At 39.3% G+C, this 20,110-nt stretch overlaps 2 pseudogenes across 1 annotated transcript; both read right to left on the reverse strand.

Moving 5' to 3' along the window:
- Positions 1–407: 407 nt before the first annotated feature.
- Positions 408–3,403, reverse strand: LOC116534111 (annotated as a pseudogene). The gene is made up of 2 exons (XR_004261591.1): positions 3,369–3,403; positions 408–2,147 (listed from the first exon to the last, which is right to left on the reverse strand). The product of XR_004261591.1 is annotated as a ribonuclease inhibitor pseudogene (transcript).
- Positions 3,404–3,876: 473 nt separating this feature from the next.
- LOC116534340 lies at positions 3,877–5,683 on the reverse strand (annotated as a pseudogene).
- Between the last annotated feature and the right edge of the window lie 14,427 nt (positions 5,684–20,110).

The following is a 20,110-nucleotide window of genomic DNA, read 5'->3' on the forward strand; positions in this document are numbered from 1 at the left end:
AATTCATATTCCATTTAGAATGAGCTTTGACAGCAAATCTCCTGATGAGGAACCTTCAACCTACCTTTCTCCATCTCTTTCAAAACCTTACAGGCAGGTGACAAAGGACGCTGACAAAAAATGTCATGTGATATGTTACCATGATAGTAACTCAGGCATTGCAGATTCATTTCTGGGATTGAGTGAGTTATAACTATAAACCATAGGGGTTTTGGGGTATTTTTAGCAGTTGATTGAGTACATGGTCAAGGAAGAAAATAATACAAAATAAGGATTTCTTGAGCAGAGAATAAATGAAAGATAAAAGAGAAAAAAGATGAAAGAGATTTTAGAAAGGAGTTCTCAGAGATCACCCTTGCCTGTTTCACAGCCTCGATCTGATCAGATTCTTAGTTGCTCCTGTGTCCTTTTTTTTTTTTTTTTTTTTTTGCCAAGAAAGTGTTTTAATGATTATAAAGTATCCAAAATACACTAGCAGAAATAACCTGATCTGAGCGTTTCTCTTCAAATCTGGGATACGCAGGGTGAGAGCCTAGGGGTGCTTCGAGGCCGGGCTGTCCAGGGAGAGCGGATCTCAGGAGCCCGGCGGGCAGGAAGCGGTTTAGGAGATGACACTCAGGGATGAATTCTCCTTCTCCAGGGCCTGCAGCCGGTTCTCCATCTCCAAAGACCATCTACATCCTGTAGATGTCGTACAGGACCAGCTGCTCCAGGAGGCAGGCCGGCTGCCACAGGCTCTCCATCCCCTGCAGGACGCCTGCGTCCCCAGGCAGTTGCTGCTGAGGTCCAGCTCGCGCAGGCTGTGGTTGGCCAACAGGGTCGCGGCGAGGCTGCCGCAGCTCCTGTCACTCACGTCGCATTCCCCCAGCCAGAGTGACCGCAGCCCGGAGGCGGGCTGGCCCAGGGCTCCCGCACGCCTGCGTCCCCCAGCCTGTTGTCGCTTATCTGCAGGTCCAGGAGAAACTTATTTTGGGCCAGCACTGAGCTGAAGTGGGAGCAGCAGGCAGCTGTGAGGCTGCAGGACTTCACCCACAGCGACTCCAGCTGGCAGCCAGGCTCCAGCAGGCTCTCACACGGCAGCCGGGCACCCTCGTCCCCAAGCTTGTTGCCAGCCATGCTGAGCTCCTTCAGGCTGTCCTTGGCCCTGAGGACACGGCACAGGTCTCTGCAGCTCTTGGTGTTGAGACCACACTCCCAGATCCACAGGGTCCTGAGCCTGGAGCTGGGGTACAGCAGCCCCGGGCACAGCTCTGAGATGCCCACGTCGCCCAGCTTGTTGTTGCCCAGGGCCAGCTCCCGCGGGAGGCCTTGGAAGCCAAGATGCTGCACAAGTCCCTGCTGTTGTCCGAGGTGGCACCGCAGTTCTTCAGCTTGAGCGTCTCCAGCTGGCAGGGGAAGTCCTTCAGGCCCTGGCACAGCGCGCGGACGCCGGCCTCATCGATGTCGTTGCTGCTGACCTTGAGCTCCTTGAAGTCCGGCTTGGTCCTGAGCGCCGAGGCCAGCGGCTCGCAGCTGGCAGATGAGAGCCTGCAGTACTCCAGCTGCAGCTTTTCCAGGCGGCACTGGGGGTCCAGGAGTCCCTAGAAGAGCAGCTACAGGCCCGCATCCCCCAAGGGGTTGTCGCTGAGGTGCAGCTCTTGCAGGGTGGGCAGGGAGTGCAGTGTGCCAGACAGGACCCCGCAGCCGGCCCCCGTCAGGTAGCAGTTCTGGGAGCTCAGCTGGATCTTGCAGGAGGGGCTCTGCAGGGCCTGGAGCACGCGGTGCGCACGGTGCACGCCAGCATCGCCCAGCTCGTTGCTGCGCAGGTTGAGCTCCGTCAGCGCAGGGTTGGCCTGGAGTGCAGAGCTGATGTCCTTGCACCTGGCCTCTGTGAGGCCGCAGTCGTCCAGCCTGGCCGCCTGGCACCGCTGGAGCAGGGGAGCAGCTCGGCCCACCCAGCGTCGCTCAGCTCCTCGCACTGGATGTCCAGGCACTGCGTGTCCACACTCACGGCGGAGGTGGGGAGTGGCCTCGGAACGGCTGGCGGACGGTCGCGGGCCTGGAGACCAAGAGCTGGACGGCCGGCTTCATTCTCCAGCGTGCGGAACGGGATGAATGAGTCGACAGCTCCAGCCGCCAGAGTCAGCGGCACTCTAACATTTGAGTCCCTTAAACCATGTCATTCACTTCATCTGGGAATTTTTTTTTTTTTTTGAGCCATACTGTGTGTTACCATTCTGGTGATGAAAATACAATGTAAAACAGGATATTCAGTATCCATGCTCTTACAGAACTTGTAGTAGAATGATGATCACAGATAAACCACCAGCAGATTTAATGCCTTCCGAGACTGCAGACATTGGTGTGTCTATTTACATACTACTCTGCTTGAACTTTTTTAAACTCAGCTTTCTTTCTGTTTCTCCATATTTCAGCCTAAGCATCCCTTCTTTGGAGCGCGAATCCCTGGCCACACTGCTTACAGTAGATTCCTTCCTGGTAGTTTTTATTTCACATCTTTGCTTCTTTTGTCACATTATTATAGAATGAAATAATTTATTTCACATTATGAAATCTTTTATATATACACTCACACATATAGAGAACAAGATAAAAACACTTGTAGCTCACACAAACCCAACCTTAATGAAATTAAACACTTGCCACATTTGTTTAAGGTCATTTCTTCTTAAGAAATGAAGCATGGCAATGATAGGGCTTTTTTGGAATTTGTCTAGCAAGTTTTCCAGTTTTTACCAGATCCCCCCATCCTTAAAAAGAAGTAAAGCAGGACTAATACGGTTGGAGTTTCCTTTGTAATTCTCTTCAATCTCATTTCCCTCCCAATGTTGTGGGATTAGGACGACGTTGACATGTATTCTTCAAGAATGTTTCTCTGTTCTTAATCCATATTTATGTAAATAACATATAGCATAATTTTGTGTTTTGTATATATATATATAAGTGGTATGTACATATTGCAAAATTTGTTACTATTATTTTTTTATTTGCATTTTACTTTTATTTATTTTTGCTTTAATAACGCATGTTCTGTTCACGCAAAAGGTGCAAAGGACAGAAAGCAGGGGTTTAACTTGGCTGATGAAAAATCAAGCAGGGGTGACATTTCTGGTTTCATGAACAACGTAAAACTAGGAGAAACTTAGAAGTCACAGCTGGTACCACAGAGCACGCCAAACTTCATAGCTGTCTCCTCTCAGGACCTCTGGCTAGGGTGAGAGAAGACAGTGGCCTCTAGTGGACTTGGATAAGTGGCAGATTTTTTTTTTTTAATTTTTTTTTTTAAATTTTTTTGAATCATGGTAGCTGCATCACAAAAGCTCCAATCAAGAGGGTGGTGAAAAGAAGGCACAGATCATTGCAAATACCAGATTTTCTCTTTCTCTTTTTGTAAATATACCATCGCATATAAGCTAAAATTTCTCTTAGGGCGGTGGGGCTGGCTGGCAGGGGAAGGGACAGCTTGAACCTAAAATTGAATATGTAATAGAATCCTAATGGGGGGACAAAGAGCAAGCAGCTCTCAGCCTGAAGCAAAAGAAAAGGACACTTACTTCTGACTATGTGTAGTACAAACACTAGGGGATTCCGTGATAAAACACGATTAAAAAATCATAAAATTATAAAGCTTGTAAACGAATAATCAGAAATTACATTTTATTAATGGAAAATGTCATCAAAAAAGCACCACTATGGACTAAACTGCCTGAGCTTTCATTTCACATTGAGATCTCAGTAGGAAAGGCTTTAGCACAATTTTGCTCTGTGTAAGTCACAAGTGCCAGCCCAGGACTAAACCCTGGGGAAGATTCTCCTCTTGGATGGAATTTGTGTTGTGCTATCAAGACTTTTGTGCTAATCTTTCAAACAGGGACATGTTGAGGCAAACCTTTAATCTTTTGGCACAAGATTATTTTGGCTGGGGCAGAAAATTTGAGTCTCAGACTCAGGATGAATAATGTGACATTTCATTGGTCAAGTATTCATTTTGATTGTAGAGCTTTCTTTATGTCATTCACTTCCATCTGCAACCGAAGCCGGATTTTCTTCTCTTCATTCAACTCAGACAATAGCTGTTTAATCTCTCGTTTCTGCTGGTCCTTCATGTTCTCGATGATGCTCCTCAGCTCGCAGACCTGTGTCCTTAGCTCCCCCACAGCCACCTGGCTGCTGGCCGCAGGTTCCATCTTTGGTTTTCCTTCCGTGCTGGACAGAGACGGGGAGTTGGCTCTGTGTCCAGCTGTTCCCAAATTGGATGACGGGGGGAGGGTGCCGCCAAGGACAAAGGGGCTGACCCCCCACCGCCTGCTGCCATGGTTCCCGGCTTGGGTGGCAGGGATGCTTTGTTGTCAGACACTTGGGATATGGTAACAGTCTTGGAAGTTTTCTTTGACGCGTCCACTCCTCTGTGCGCAAGTGAAATGTGTCCCTCCTTATCCTCTTCGGGACATGGGGAGTCGAAGATATCAGGGCTTGAAAGGGATGGAGATGTGAGGGACTGGGATGGAGGCCGCCTCCGCGTAGCTGTTGGTCTGCTTGTGGTCGGATGACTGAGTTTCTCAGTAGATGACACCACGGAGTCAAAATTTTCTAGGTCGATGTCATCGCTGTGGTCTGAGAGATCTTTGTCCAGGATGCCAGAAAGCGAACTGCCCACCAAGTCAATCTTTGGACCGTCACCCCTGGTGTGTGTCAGTGGACCCACCGGTCGCTCTGGCCTTCTTGGGGGCAGTGCACCAGGTCTGCTCAGAGAATTTTTTAAAAATATTTTTATTGCAGTTTAGGTTTTGGGGTACATGTGAAGAACATGCAAGATTGTTGCATGGGTCCACACGTGGCAGTATGATTTGCTGCCTTCCTCCCCATCACCTACATCTGGCATTTCTCCCCATGCTATCTCTCCCCAACTCCCCACCCCATGTTGTCCCTCCCCTATTTCTCCCCAACAAACCCCAGTGTGTAGTGCTCCCCTCCCTGTGTCCATGTGTTCTCATTGTTCAACACCTGCCTATGGTGGCACATATACACCATGGAATATTATGCAGCCATCAAAAACGATGAGTTCGTGTCCTTTGCGGGTACATGGATGAACCTGGAAACCATCATTCTCAGCAAACTGACACAAGAGCAGAAAATCAAACACCACATGTTCTCACTCATAGGAGAGAATTGGTCTTAGGTGGCCGAGGCTTTTTTGGCGGTATGGCAGGAACGGAGGGCTTCTGTAAATCCAGTTGTGGCTCTCTCTCTCTGGTCTTTCTTTTTCTTCTGTTCTGTTGGGAAGCATTTCTGGTCTTTCAGGAGGTATCTTTTTAAGTTCATGTTTGCTCTCAGTGGTACCTGCCCCTTGTGTGATGACAGGAGGAGATGGAGGTGGTGGCTTCTTGGGTCTATTCCCCTCCTTTTCAAAGTCCGGTGGAAGTAACTTCACGAAGTTATCGGGGACCACGCCTCGTCTACCGTTCAGCTCTCCTTCCCACCAGCCAACGTCAACGCAGTCCTTATTGATGAGAGTGACTATATCTCCTTCTTTGATTGTCAGTTCATCATCATTCTGTGCCTCATATGGAAATATTACTTTGCAGTAATCCTTGCTTTTTGTCCTGCTGTCTATTTCCGTTTCCGACGAGTCTGGAGTTGCTGTAGTTGCAGGTAACTTCTTCCCAGTAGTCTCATCTCCCATCATGCAGCCAGCCTCCTCTCTTCAGTTTCACTATTATGTTTTTATGACTTACTAACATTGATAATGAGGATATAATTCATTAATTTTAATGATCATCTACATGACACTCTATGAATGTAGCGAAACCTGTTACTCTGTTCCCTTAGTGCTGGATTTTAGATTCTTCATAGTTTTTTTCAACATTACAAACAATATCGCTACAAATATGGTATGTCTACTTAAGCATATTTACAAGAGTTTCTCTAGGGTATACAGCAGAGATGGGGTTATAGGCTATATATGTATGTATATCTTCAAATCTACCAGACATTGGTAAATTGCTCTTCAAAGTGGTACAAGAATTTCAACACCCATCTGCAGTGTGGGATATTTTCAGTTTGTTTTATCTTTGCCACTAGTTTACTTTGCTAGGCATTTTACCTTTTGTCAGTCTGATGGGTGAAGCAGTATCTTGTCTTAATTTTCATTATTAATGACTTTACACATCCTTTCATATGTTTATGGACCATTTGAATTATACCTTCAGTTTGATATCACAACAAAGGGTCTATCAGGAACCTCTCCTTGCCCCAATTTGGAGAGCCTTGGACTCTAGATGCTACCATTTTATTGACTAAAGACTTTAAAATGTGCTTCTAAATCTCTCAGCCAAATATTCTGGAGCCGTTAAATACCCTAAGGGGAAAGTGCCTTCAAAACACAGAATTGCCCCTCTGGGTTGCTATGTTGCTTCTGAACTTTGGATTCATAATTATTCACAGTCTTTGCTTTTCAATACCTCCAGAGAGCATACATGTAACCAACCATTTTTAGTTTAAGTAGGAAGTTTGGTCTCAATTTCCTTGTATGTCATTACTGGAAAGGAAAGTCCTAAGTATGTATTTTTATTTTACATAAATAGTATTGTGACTTAGACCTTGCCTGTTTCTTACTCTTTTTGATCATTGCCTAGTTTTAAAACATCCTCCCATGTTTATATGTATGTATCTTATTAATTGCATTTTATTGCCTTATAGCTGTCTTTGGTGATCATCTACCACATTTAATGTTTCCACTCTCCTAATAATAAAAACAAGATTGTCTCTATTGTCCTGCCTTATCAAATACTGCTTTGATAAATATCTTTTTACATATACCCTTTGAGACAGGTAAATCCTCTTGCAAGGCATGTACACAGGAGTGAGAATGCTCTTTCAGAGGCATGTAGTTCAGCGACTAAATAGTGACAAATAACTCTCCAGAATGGTTACATCACACTGCAATTCTAACAGTAGTTCATGAGGATTTTCATATCCCCATATTGCCACCAATACTTGGTCTTCCCTAGCTTTTACATTTTTCTTCCAGTAATCCTTTAAATAAGCTTTCTGCTCATTTCCTTCTTTTCTCCTTCTGAGACTCCCATAATTTGTGTACAAGGTATTGATCGACTTACCACCTATGCAACTTACGACCATTCGACTTTACGACCACAATCGCTAGCCATGACTGCTCCACTTCTGGCAGCGCAAATGTTGCCCAGCTGGGCGTACAACAGTGCGGACCAGCTTCCGGCAGCACTACCATCTCCACGTGCACCATTTCAACTGTACATATAGGCTACTCAACTTACGACCAAATTGTGTTACGACTGGTCTGCCAGTCCCAATCGTGGTCGTAAGTCGAGCACTAGCTGTATTTGTATTCTTGATGGTATTCCATAGGTCCCTTATACTTTCTTCACTGTTATTTAATCCTTTTTCTTCCTTCCTTTAATTAAACTATTTACATGACCTGTTTTCAAGTTGCTAATTTTTTCTTTTGTATGACCCAGTCTGCTGTTGAAGATTTCCATTAAAATATTCAGTTCTATTCTTATACACTTTTTGTGTTTTTTTCTTAATGGTTTCTAATTCGCTAGTAAACCTTTCTTTTTGTTAGTGCATTGTTTTCTAATTTTGTCTATCTGTATTTTCTTGCATCTCACTCAGCAGTGTGTGAGATGATGATTTTGAATTTTGAATTTTGGGGGGAAATTTGTAGATCTCCATTTGGGTTGGGGGTTAGTTACCGGAGTTTCCTGTGGAGGTATTGTGTTTGGCTGGTTCATCATTATCTGTGTAACTCTGCATTGGTGTCTATGGATCTGAAGAAGCAAACACCTTTTCCCATCTTTATAGGCTGGTTTTGCAGGTCAAGCTTCTCAGGATGCTCTTGCTGGGTTCCCAGGATGACAGGATTTCTTCCAGAATAGTGGTCAACTGGAGGTAGAGCCAGGTCCCATGGTTTTGCTGGGTCAACAGTGAGGTCTGTGGTTGGCAGGCCTGTTACCTGGGGCTCTAGTAGGCTTAGATTCTGCCTGTTCCCTGGGTAAATTGGACTGCCTCCCAGAACTTGGTCAGTAGGTTTGGCACAGGGCTGAGGGTCTCCTTCAGAGTCCACAGATTGTGGGCTAGTTACCAGATATGTGATGTGGATGGATGTGGCTTCCTCTGAGTCCTTAGGAGGGCTCCTGCTGGGTCACCAGGTAGGTTCCTAGGCAGACAGCAGTGGTCCAGATTGCAGCTGAGAGGAATGGGTACCAAGTAACAGGGCTGCTTCAGGGCCTGTATACAGCTAAGACCAAGGTCTCCAGGCCTGCCTCTGGTTTATGAATGGGTATGTCTCCCAGAGAGGGCCTGGAGCCAGTTTACAGTGCTGTTTTAAGATCCACAGTAGGACCAAGGTCAGCTAAAATGGTAATTTTGAACAGAAATCTCCCAGAAGGTCCCAGTGAGGCCAGGACTGCTCTCAGAGTGCAGCATAGAAGAGCTGGCACCAGATTTCAGGGCCATTCTAGGATTCATTGCATAGGAAAGAAAGTACTCAGTGATCTTTCCCTGTTTATTTTCTTTCGTTGAATGTCAGTACTAATATGTATAGTGGAGGCCATGGTAGAAACAGTAATGACAAGAAACTTAACTATGTATGCAGGATAATAGGATAAATGTGTTCCAAACGAGGGAAAGAGTTTTGTCTTAAAATATCTGATTTTTCCAGAATCTGAAATGGGACAGTGAAAGAGAAAATCTAAATAAATGTACAATAAGGTTTGCAGGAAAGGAAACTATTTCCTTCATTTATAACATTGAATCTGAAAAAAAAAAAAACAGTAAATTTTTTCCAGAGCTGTCTATTTTTATGCAATGTTTAAATGGAGATAAATTCCCATTATGTAACATTCATTATGTTACAGTTTACAATTCAGTGGCTGTTAGTATGCTCATGGTGTTGTGTAATTATCACCACTATGTAATTATAGAACATTTCCATCACCTTCAAAAAAAAAAAAAAAAAGGAAAAAAAAAACACATACATGTTAGCAGTCCCTTCCTATTTTCAATATGTGGAAATACTAATTCATGCATTCTCTGGCAACCACTAGTCTACTTTACATCTTTATGAATTTACCTATTTGGACATTTCATATTAATAGAATTATATGTGACCTATTGTGTGTGGGTTCTTTCACATAGCGTGATGTTTTCAAAGTTCATCCATGTTGTAGCACATACATAGCACTTCATTCCTTTATATGAGTGAACAATGTTGAATAATATTCATTCCAATGTATGGATGTGCCACATATTTTTATCCGTTCATCAGCTGATAGACATCGAGTTGTTCTCACTTATTAGCTATTGTGAGTAATTCTGCTATAAATATTTGTATACAAGTTTTTGCAGGGGCATATGCTTTCGATTTTCTTGGGAATATATACAGGAGTGAATCTGTGGGTCATGGGTAACTCAATGTTTAACTTTTTGCAGGATTGCCACACTATTTTTCGCAGTGGCTGAAACATTTTAAATTCCCAAGAGCAACATATGAGCATTTCATTTTCTCCACATTTTTGGCAACACTTGTTTTTCTTTCTATATTTAATTTTTAGAACGATAGCCACAGTGGATATAAAGAAGTATCTCATTGTGGTTTTAATTTGCATTTTCCTAGTGTGTAATGACTTTGAGCATATTCTCATGTGCTTACTGATCATTTATGTATCATCATTAGAGGAATGTCTGCTCAATTCCTTTGCCTGTCTTTTAATTCAGTTGTTTATCTTTTTATTGTTGAGTTGTAAGAATTCTTTATATATTTTGGATCTTTGATCTTTAACAGATATATAATTTTCAAATATTTACTCCTGTTCTAGGAGTTGTCTCTTCACACTTGATAGTGTCCTGAGACATATACAAGTTTTTGGTTTTAATAAAATACATTTTAAAACATCTTTTGGTTCATTGTGCTTCTGGTGTCATGTTTAATAAAGTATTGCCTAATCCAAGGTCACAAGGACTTCTAAGAGTTTTATTGTTTTAGCTCTTACATTTGGGTTTGTAATCGATTAATTTTTTGTATATTATGTGAGTTAGGAGTCCAACTCTAATCTTTCTTTTGTGTTTGGGTATCTCGTTTTCCCATGATTTATGTTGAAAATATTATTCTTTCCCCATTAAACATTCTTGGCATCCTTTTCAAAAATAAACTGACCAAAACTGTGTGGATTTATTTATGGACTCTCAGTGTTCTTCCATTGATCTCTATATCTATCCTTATGTGAGTACCATGCTGTCTTCAGATTGCTACAGCTTTTGTGATAAATTTCAAAATCAGAAGGAGTCCTCTAACTTTGTTTTTTCCCCCTTTAATATTGTTGTGACTAATCCCAGCCTTTAGCATATCCAAATGAATTTTAGAATCAGTTTGTCCATTTCTGTAAAAAAGATGGTTGCAATTTTTATAGAATTGTATGAATCTGTACATCAATTTGGGGAGTATCATCATCTTAATCTGATTAAGTCTTTCAACTCATGAGCATGGAGCTATTTTGGATTTCCTTACTCTTCCTTTTATGCTAGTGTCACTTTTGGCTCAATTTTAGTTGGCTTAGTCATTTAAAGGTTTATAAAAGATTTACTGCCAAATATGTTTATACAAAAAATAATTTGACTTTCTTTTTGTTAAATGATACATTGGTTTTAGAGTGCTTAACAAGGGTTATGGGATTATCACTTATCTTCTGTTGCAATATGTTTAGATGGCAGTTATTTGATGTTTTGCTAGAATATTTTTCACTGCTTTGTGTTGGCTTTACAGTCATGTTACCTTTTAGAATGTTAATTTGTAAATATTTCCTTATCTTTGTTTACATAAGTGTAACTGAGTATTACTTCTTGACCATAAAACACTATATAGTGAAGTAACCGGTGGCAACTCTTTCTTTTGCCTTCCAAAAATGATACCTTAAAAAAATTTTTAAGTCAGTTTTAAAATCAGGTTATTTGATTTTTTCCAACTGAGTTGTAGGGGTTCCTTATATATTTTGGAAATTAATCCATTATCAGATATATGATTTGCAATTTTTTTCTTCTCATTTCATAGATTTCCTATTCATTTTGTTAGCTTTTTTCTTTGCTATGCAAAAGCTTTTTAGATTGATGCAATTCTACCTCTCTCTCTCTTTTTCTTTTTTTCACTTTTGTTTTCCGGGTTTTTGGTGTTGTGTCAAAGAAATTATTGCCAAAACCATTATCAAGAAATTTCCCATATGTTTTCTTTTAGTAATTTTATAATTGCAGGTATTATATTTAATTTTTAATCCACTTTGACTTGATATTTGTGTGTGGTGTAAGGTAAAGGCCTAGTTTCATTTTTTTGCATGTAGATATCCAGTTTTCCCAACACCATTTGTTGATGAGACGGTCAACAAATGGTGTTGGGAAATTGTGTATTCTTGCGACCCTTGTCAAATCAGTTGACCTTATATGTATGAGGTTATTTCTGGGGCTTTTTCCATTCCATTTGTCTATATGTCTGCCTTTATGCCAGTACCATGCTGTTTTGATTCTGGTAGCTTGGTAACATATTTTGAAATCAGGAATTGTGATACCTCCAGCTTTGTTTTCTTTCCTCAAGATCACTTTGGCTAGCCATAGTGTTTTGTGGTTCCACATACATTTTAGAATTGCTTTCTCTATATCATTACAAAATTTCATTTCTCCAAAGAATACATACAAATGGCCAACAGAAATATTAAAAGACAATCAGTGTAATTAATTGTCATGGAAATGCAAGTCAAAACTACAACTATGTATCACCTCACACTTGTTAGGTAGCTATAATATACTTAAAAAAACCACAAAGACAGCAAATGTTAGTGAAGATGTGGAGAAATCAGAACCCCTATGCACTGTTGGTGGAATGAAAACATCTATGAAAAATAGTATGGAGGTTTTTCAAAAAAATTAAAAATAGACCCACCATATAATCCAGCAATCTCGCTGCTGAGTATATATTCGAAAGTATTGAAATCAGCATCTTGAGAAGATATCTGCACATCCATAATTGTGGCAGCATTCCTCATATTGGCCAAGAATCAGCCCAAGCATCCATCTACACATGAATGGATTTTAAGAATGGTATATACATACAACTGAATATTATTCAGCCTTAAAGATAAGAAAATCCTGCCGTTTGGAGCAACATCCTTGAAGCTGGAGGACATTATGCTAAGTGAAATAAGCCAATGATAGAAGGACAAATACAAGAATATTCCACTTATATGACATATCAGTAGTAATCAAACTAGGAGAAACAGAGAATGCAATGTGGCTCTTGGGGCCTTGGGAGTAGTGGAAATAAGGAATTGTTGTTCTATAATTATAAAGTTTCAATCATGTTAGATAAATAAATTCTAGATATCTACTGTGCGATGTAGTGCCTGTAATTACCAATATCATATTTTGCACTTCAAAACGTGCTTTATTGTTGTTTCACCAAAACAAAAACAAAGAGACACAAGAAAGCTGTGGGAGACATTGGATATATCTTCTGCATTGATTATGGTGATAGTATCATAAGTGTTTTCGTATTTCCAAACTGATCAAATTGTACATAATAAATATCTGCCGTTCTTCATAGACACAATATACCTTAATAAAGGTGTTAAAAGATTAAATGCCAAGATGTCTTTTACTATATTTGCTAGGTACTTCATTAACATTATAACAGCTACTTGAGAAGAATGATCAAATCAGAAGAAACAGCCTTCCACAGGTTAAATTTGGATAGGTAAAATGTTTGTCAGTGCCTTCACCATATGTAATATGTTCTTACTCTCAGAGAATGATTGTGCCAACACTTATGAAACAGCTATGTGTGGTATTCCAATAGAAAGTTTTGCCCTCTTCCATTCTTACATTATTGGTTATACTAATAAATCAATCTCATTATTAAGCAGATTTCTGCTTCTTTATGCTTGCTGAAGGCATCTGGAAAGAACCCTAGTAGACACTTGGAACTTTGATATTTCACAGAATGGACTCTTGAACTCAGTCTTCTGAGGTGTTATTCCTTTGTCAAATTTCAGATTGTACCAGTGGCTTGAGGCAGGGCTTCCAAGACTCTTTTTAATTCAGAATTAAATCCTTAAAAAAGAATGCTTGACGCAAGATCAAGCAAAAGAAGAATTACTAGGACTGAAAAAAAAAGAAAAACCTAAGAAGAAAAATTAAATTATGATTATGTTTTTGGAAGATGGTAGGCATTATTTGTATTTTTAATGAATATGAAAAAAAGTCCTTTATCTTTCTTTTAATACAATATCTAACTCTTAATTTAGTAGATTTTACTTCTGTGGATTGAATTAAACATTTTAAAATATTGCTTTGTGTGGTCTACTTTAGAATTTAGAAAAAAAGAATACTTTTACTGAATCTCCTTATTTTTCATGGCATACAGTTATTTACATTATTTAATAAAAATCTGTTTCATTTTAACCTGTATATAATTGGGTACATTGATGCAATTATATTAAAGTATGCCTGGTGTGTTAATATTTGAAAATATTCATTTAATCAGGCATGATAAGCCCACTACGAGAGGACTTTAAAAAGTCCTAGCAATCCTAAATATATGTACCCAATATGGGAGCATCCAGATACATAATGCAAGTTCTCATAGATTTATGAAGAGACATAGATTCCTACATAATAATAGTGGGAGATTTCAACAGGGCATTAACAGTATTAGATCACTGAGACAGAAAACTAACAGAGATATTCAGGACCTGAACTCGACACTTGACCAAATGGACCTAATAGACATCGACAGGACTCCCTACCCACAAACAACAGAATATACATTCTTCTCCTCTGCACATAGCAACTACTCTGAAATTTTACACATAATTGGATAAAAGGATCATCAGCAAATTCAGAGAAACCAAAATCATACCAAACATAGTTTCAGACCACAGTGCAATAAAAATAGAAACCAATACTAAGAAGATCCCTCAAATCCATACAATTACATGGAAACTAAATAACAAGCTCCTCAATGACTTCTGGGTAAACAATGAAATTAAAGCAGAAATTGAGAAATTACTTGAAATGAATGAGAACAAAGATAAAAAAGAGCAGAATTTCTGAGACACATCTAGAGAAGCGTAAAGAGGGAAGTTTATAATGCTAAACATGCACATCGAAAAGTTACAAGATCTCAAAGTAACAACCTAGCATCATATCTACAAGAACTAGAGACGTAAGAGTAAACCATCCCCACAGCTAGCAGAAGAAATGAAATAACCACAATCAGAATTTGACTGAAGGAAGTTAAGATGCAAAAACACATACAAAAGATCAATGAATCGAGGAGTTGGTTTTTGAAAGAATAGATAAGGTTGGCAGAACACTAGATAGACTAATAACGAAGAAAAGAGAGAAGATCCAAATAAGCACAATCAGAAATAAAAATGAGAGTTTACCACCAACTCCACAGAAACGCAAAAGAACCTCAGAGACTACTAAGAACACCTCTGTGCAAACAAACTAGAAAACCTACCAGAAATGGATAAATTCCTGAAAACATTCAACCTCCCAAGACTGAACCAAGAAAAGACCGAATCCCTGAACAGACCTATAATGATTTCCAATATTGAATCAGTAATAAAATGTCTAGCAACCAGAAAAAGCCCAAGACCACACAGATTCACAGCCAAATTCTATCACATGTATAAAGAAGAAATGGTACCATTTCTACTGAAATTACTTCCAAAATTTGAGGACGAAGGCCTCCTCCCTAAATCATTCTATGAGGCTAGCATTATCTTGATACCAAAACCTGACAGAGACAGAACAAAAAAAGAAAACTGTAGGCCAATATACTGAATGTACATAGATGCAAAAATCCTCAACAGAATATTAGCAAACTGAATCCAGCAGCACATCAAAAAGCTAATTCATTGTTGGATGGATGGATTGTGAAGATTTTCTCTCACTCCGAGGGTTGTCTGTTTACTCTGCTGACTGTTCCTTTTGCCATGCAGAAGTTCTTTAGTTTAATTAAGTTCCACCTATTTATCTTTTTTCAAATTATTATTATTGCATTTGCTTTTGAGTTCTTGGTAATGAAATCTTTGCCTAAGTTATTGTCTAGAAAGGTTTTTCCAATGTTATCTTCTAGAAGTTTTGTGGTTTGGGTCTTAGATTTAAGTCCTTGATCCACCTTGAGTTGATTTTTGTATAAGGTGAGGATTTTTGCATAAGGTGAAGATTCAGTTTCATTCTCCTACATATGGCTTGCCAATTATCCCAGCACCATTTGTTAAATAGGATGTCTTTTCCCCATTTTATGTTTTTATTTGCTTTGTCAAAGATCTCTTGGCTGTAAATATTTGGGTTTATTTCTGGTTTCCCTATTCTGTTCCATTAGTCTATATGCCTATTTTTATACCAGTACCATGCTGTTTTCGTGACTATGGCCTTATAATATAGTTTGAAATCAAGTAATGCAATGCCTCCAGATTGTTTTTTGTTTTTGTTTTATTTTGTTTTGTTTTTGCTTAGTCTTTCTTTGGCTATGTGGGATCCTTTTATGTTCCATATGAATTTTAGGACTTTTTTTCTATCTCTGTGAAGAATGATGATGATATTTTGATAACAGCACAATTTGCAATTGCAAAAATATGGAATCAGCCCAAACGTCCATCAATCAATGAGTGGATAAAGAAACTGGCATATACATATATGACAGAATGCTATTCAGCCATAAAAAGGAATGAATTAATGGCATTCACAGCAACCTGGATGGGACTGGAGACTATTATTCTAAATGAAGTAACTCAGGAATGGAAAACCAAACTTTGTATATTCTCACCCATAAGCAGGAGCTAAGTATGAGGATGCAGAGGCATTAGAATGATACAATGAACCTTTGAGATTTGTGAGGAAAGTGTGGCAAGGGGGTGAGGGATAAAAGACTACAAATTGGGTTCAGTGTATACTGCTTGTGAGGCTGGAAAATAGGGTCTGGAGGCAGGGAACATAAGGCTGATTCATACTTCAGCTATAACAGAAAATATCCTCTCCATAGGGCATAGGTCAAGTAAATGACTTTGTAACTTTATTTCATCCTCTTCATTTACTTAGGGCATACCCCAAGTGGAGGGTATTTAAACTACCAAAAATTCTTTAACGGGGCCTTTGAGCCCCTATACTCAGGCCCACTCTGACACTATGAAGTGTACTTTCATTTTCAATAAACGCTTCATTCCTTCCTTGCTTTGTTAGTGCATTTTGTCTAATTCTTTGTTCAAGATGCCAAGAACCTGGACACCCTCTCCCATTAACACTTGTGTGATGGGTGCACCAAAATCTCACAAATCACCACTAAAGAACTTACTCATCTAACCAAATACCACCTGTTCACCAAAAACTGATGGAAATGATTTAAAAAATATATTAAATAAACCTATTCCAAAAAGAAAAGCTAATCCACCATTATCAAGTGGGCTTTATTCATGGTTCGACATGCATAAATCAATAAATGTGATTCACCACATAAACAGAACTCAGAACTAAAAACAAAAACCACATGATCACCTCAATAGATGCAGAAAAGGCTTTCAATAAAATTCAAAATACTTTCATGTTAAAAATGCACAAAAATCTAGGCATTAAAGGAACATACTTCAAAATAATAAAAGCCAAAATCATACTGAATGGGAAAAAGCTGGTAGCATTTCTCTTGAAAACTGGGATGAGACAAAGATGCCTTCTCTTACCACTCCTATTCAACATAGTACTGGAATTCCTAGCCAGCACATTCAGGCAAGAGAAAGAAATAAAAGGCATCCAAATAGGAAGAGAGGAAGTTAAACTCTTCCTGTGTGCAAATGATATGATTCTATATTTAGAAAAACCCATCTCTCTGTCTAAAACCTCCTGATCTGATAAACAACTTTAGTGAAGCTTCAGGCTACAAAACCAATGTATAAAAATCAGTTGCATTCCTATATACCAGCAACATCCAAGCTGAGAGCTGATCAAGAATGCAATCTCATTCCCAATTGCCACAAAAAGAATAAAAGACCTAGCAATACAGCTAATGAAGGAGGTAAAAAATTTCTACACCAGAATTACAAAACACTGCTCAAAGAAATCACAGATGACATAAATAAGTGGAAAGGCATTCTATGCTCATCAAGAGGAAGAAGTAATATTGTTAAAATGGCCATACTGCCAAAAGTAATTTACAGATTCAATGCTCTTCTTATCAACCTACCAATGATATTCTTCATAGAACTAGAAAAATCTATTTTAAAATGGAACCCAAAAATAGCCAAGGCAATTCTAAGCAAAAAGAACATAGCAGGAGACATCATATTACTGAATTTCAAACTATACTACAGGGCTACATTAATCAAAACAGCATGGTACTGGTACAAAAACAGACTTACAGACCAATAGAACAAAATGGAGAGCCCAGAGATAATGCCACACACATACAACCATCTAATCTTTGAGAAAATTGACAAAAGCAAGCAACGAGGAAAGTACTCTATTCAATAAATGGTGCTTGACACGAATGTTCATGGCAGCACAGTTTACAATAGCAAAGACCTGGAACCAACCCAAATGCCCATCGATGATAGACTGGACAGGGAAAATGTGGCACATATACACCATGGAATATTATGCAGCCAACAAAAACGATGAGTTTGTGTCCTTTGTAGGGACATGGATAAACCTGGAAACCATCATTCCCAGCAAACTGACACAAGAACAGAAAATCAAACACCACATGTTCTCACTCATAGGCAGGTGTTGAACAATGAGAGCACATGGACAAAGGGAGGGGAGCACCACACACTGGGGTCTGTTGGGGAGAAATAGGGACAGCAGGGGGTGAGGAGTTGGGGAGAGATAGCATGGGGAGAAATGCCAGATATAGGTAAAGGGGAGGAAGGCAGAAAATCACACTGCCACGTGTGTTCCTATGCAACAATCTTGCATGTTCTTCACATGTACCCCAAAAGCTAAAATGCAATAAAAAAATAAAAAATAATAAATGGTGCTGGAATAACCGGCTAGCCATATGCAGAAGTTTGAAACTAGACCTCTTCCTTACACCATATGTAAAAAGCAACTCGAGATGGATTAAAGACCTAAATGTCAAACCAAAAACTATAAAATCCTGAAAGATAACTTAGTAAATACCTTTCTGAACATAGGCTTTTGAAAAGATTTCATGATGGAGATGCCAAAAGCAATTGCAACGAAATCAAAAATTGACAAGTGGGACCTAATTAGATGAATGAGCATCTGCACAGCAAAAGAAACTATCTGCAGAGTAAACGGACAACCTACAGAATGGGAGAAAATATTTGCAAACTATGCATCTGATAACAGTCTAATATCCAGCGTCTCTAAGGAACTTCCTCGACAAATTAACAAGCAAGAAACCAAACACATCATAAAAATGTGAGCAAACAACAGGAACAGATGCTTTTCAAAAGAAAACATTTATGTGGCCAAAAGCATATGAAAAAATACTCAATATCACTAATCGTTAGAGAAACGCAAATCAAAACCACATTGAGATACCATCTCATACCAGTCAGAATGGCTATTAGATGGTGGCAATGTTGTGGAGAAAAACGAATGCTTATACACTACTGGTGGGTATGTAAATTAGTTCACCTATTGTGGAGAGCAGTTTGGTGATTTCTCAAAGATCTTAAAATGGAATTACTATCTGACCCAGAAATCCCATTATTATGTATATACCCAAAGGCATATAAATCATTCTACTATAAAGACACATACATGCAGTTCATTCCAGCACTATTCACAATAGCTAAGCCATGGAATCAGTCTAAATGCCCATCAATGGTGGACTGGATAAAGAAAATGTGGGACATATACACCATGGAATACTATACAGTCACAAGAAAGAAGGTGATCCTGTCCTCTGCAGCAAAATTGATGGAGCTGGAGACCATCATCCTAAGCAAACTAATGCAGGAACAGAAAACCAAATACTTTATGTTCTCACTTTTTGTGGTAGCTAAACATTGAGTACACGTGGACATAAAGAAGGGAACAACAGACACCAGGGCCTCCTTGAGGGTAGAGAATGGAAGAGTGAGGATTGAAACACTTCCTATTGGGTACCATGCTTTTTATATGGGTGATAAAATAATTATATCCCAAGCCCTCATGGCACTCAGTTTACCTATATGACAAACCTGCGCATGTATCTCCGAACCTAAAATATAAGTTAAAAAAGAACAATCTTTGGTGAGGGGAGATTCTGAAAAAAATTACCAGGAACTCAAAAATAAGGTAAAAATGATGGTTGCACATTCTTTCAACACTATCTTGGAGTGAGGGTAACTTAAGTATTATCTAGGGTAATATACTTAGTTCATCTCACTGTTTATCATAAAGATTCCAAACTTACTAAAGTTACTGGTTGACTTTTATCAAGTATTGATATAAATAATTTCTGTCCAATGGAACAGAAACCTAAGATTTTTACCATATTTTATGTCAACCAGTTTTATACCTAACATGTCACCCTTATCCTAACATGTTTTTGTTTGTTTGTTTAATTGTATGTAAATATCTTAGCTTTTTATACACTCTTTGAATTCATAATAACACCCTACTGGTTATTTCTTTGATATGTGTGTTCTTTTTATATTTGCTTAAGAATCATGGTTTTATCTTTTTAAAATTATGTTTTTATCTAAAATTTGTCAAAACAGAAAGTTGCCACGGTTGGCCAGGTGCAGTGGCTGTAATCCCAGCACTTTGGGAGGCCAAGGTCGGTGGATTACCTGAGGTCAAGAGTTCAAGACCAGCCTGGCCAACATGGTGAAATCCCATCTCTACTAAAAATACGGAACTAGCCAAGGGTGGTGGTACGTGCCTGTATTCCCAGTTATTCAGGGCACTGAGGCAGGAGAATCGCTTGAAACCCGGAGGTGGAAGTTACAGTCAGCCAAGATTGCGACCATTGCACTCCAGCCTGGGCAACAAGAGTGAAAGTCCGTCTCAAAAAAAAAAAAAAGAAAGAAAAAAGAAAGTTACCACAGTTCATAATACTTATCTGTGAGCCCAA

The sequence above is a fragment of the Sapajus apella genome, unplaced genomic scaffold, assembly GCF_009761245.1.
Source record: "Sapajus apella isolate SASKATOON/1434 unplaced genomic scaffold, GSC_monkey_1.0 scaffold86, whole genome shotgun sequence".
Lineage (NCBI taxonomy): Eukaryota > Metazoa > Chordata > Mammalia > Primates > Cebidae > Sapajus > Sapajus apella.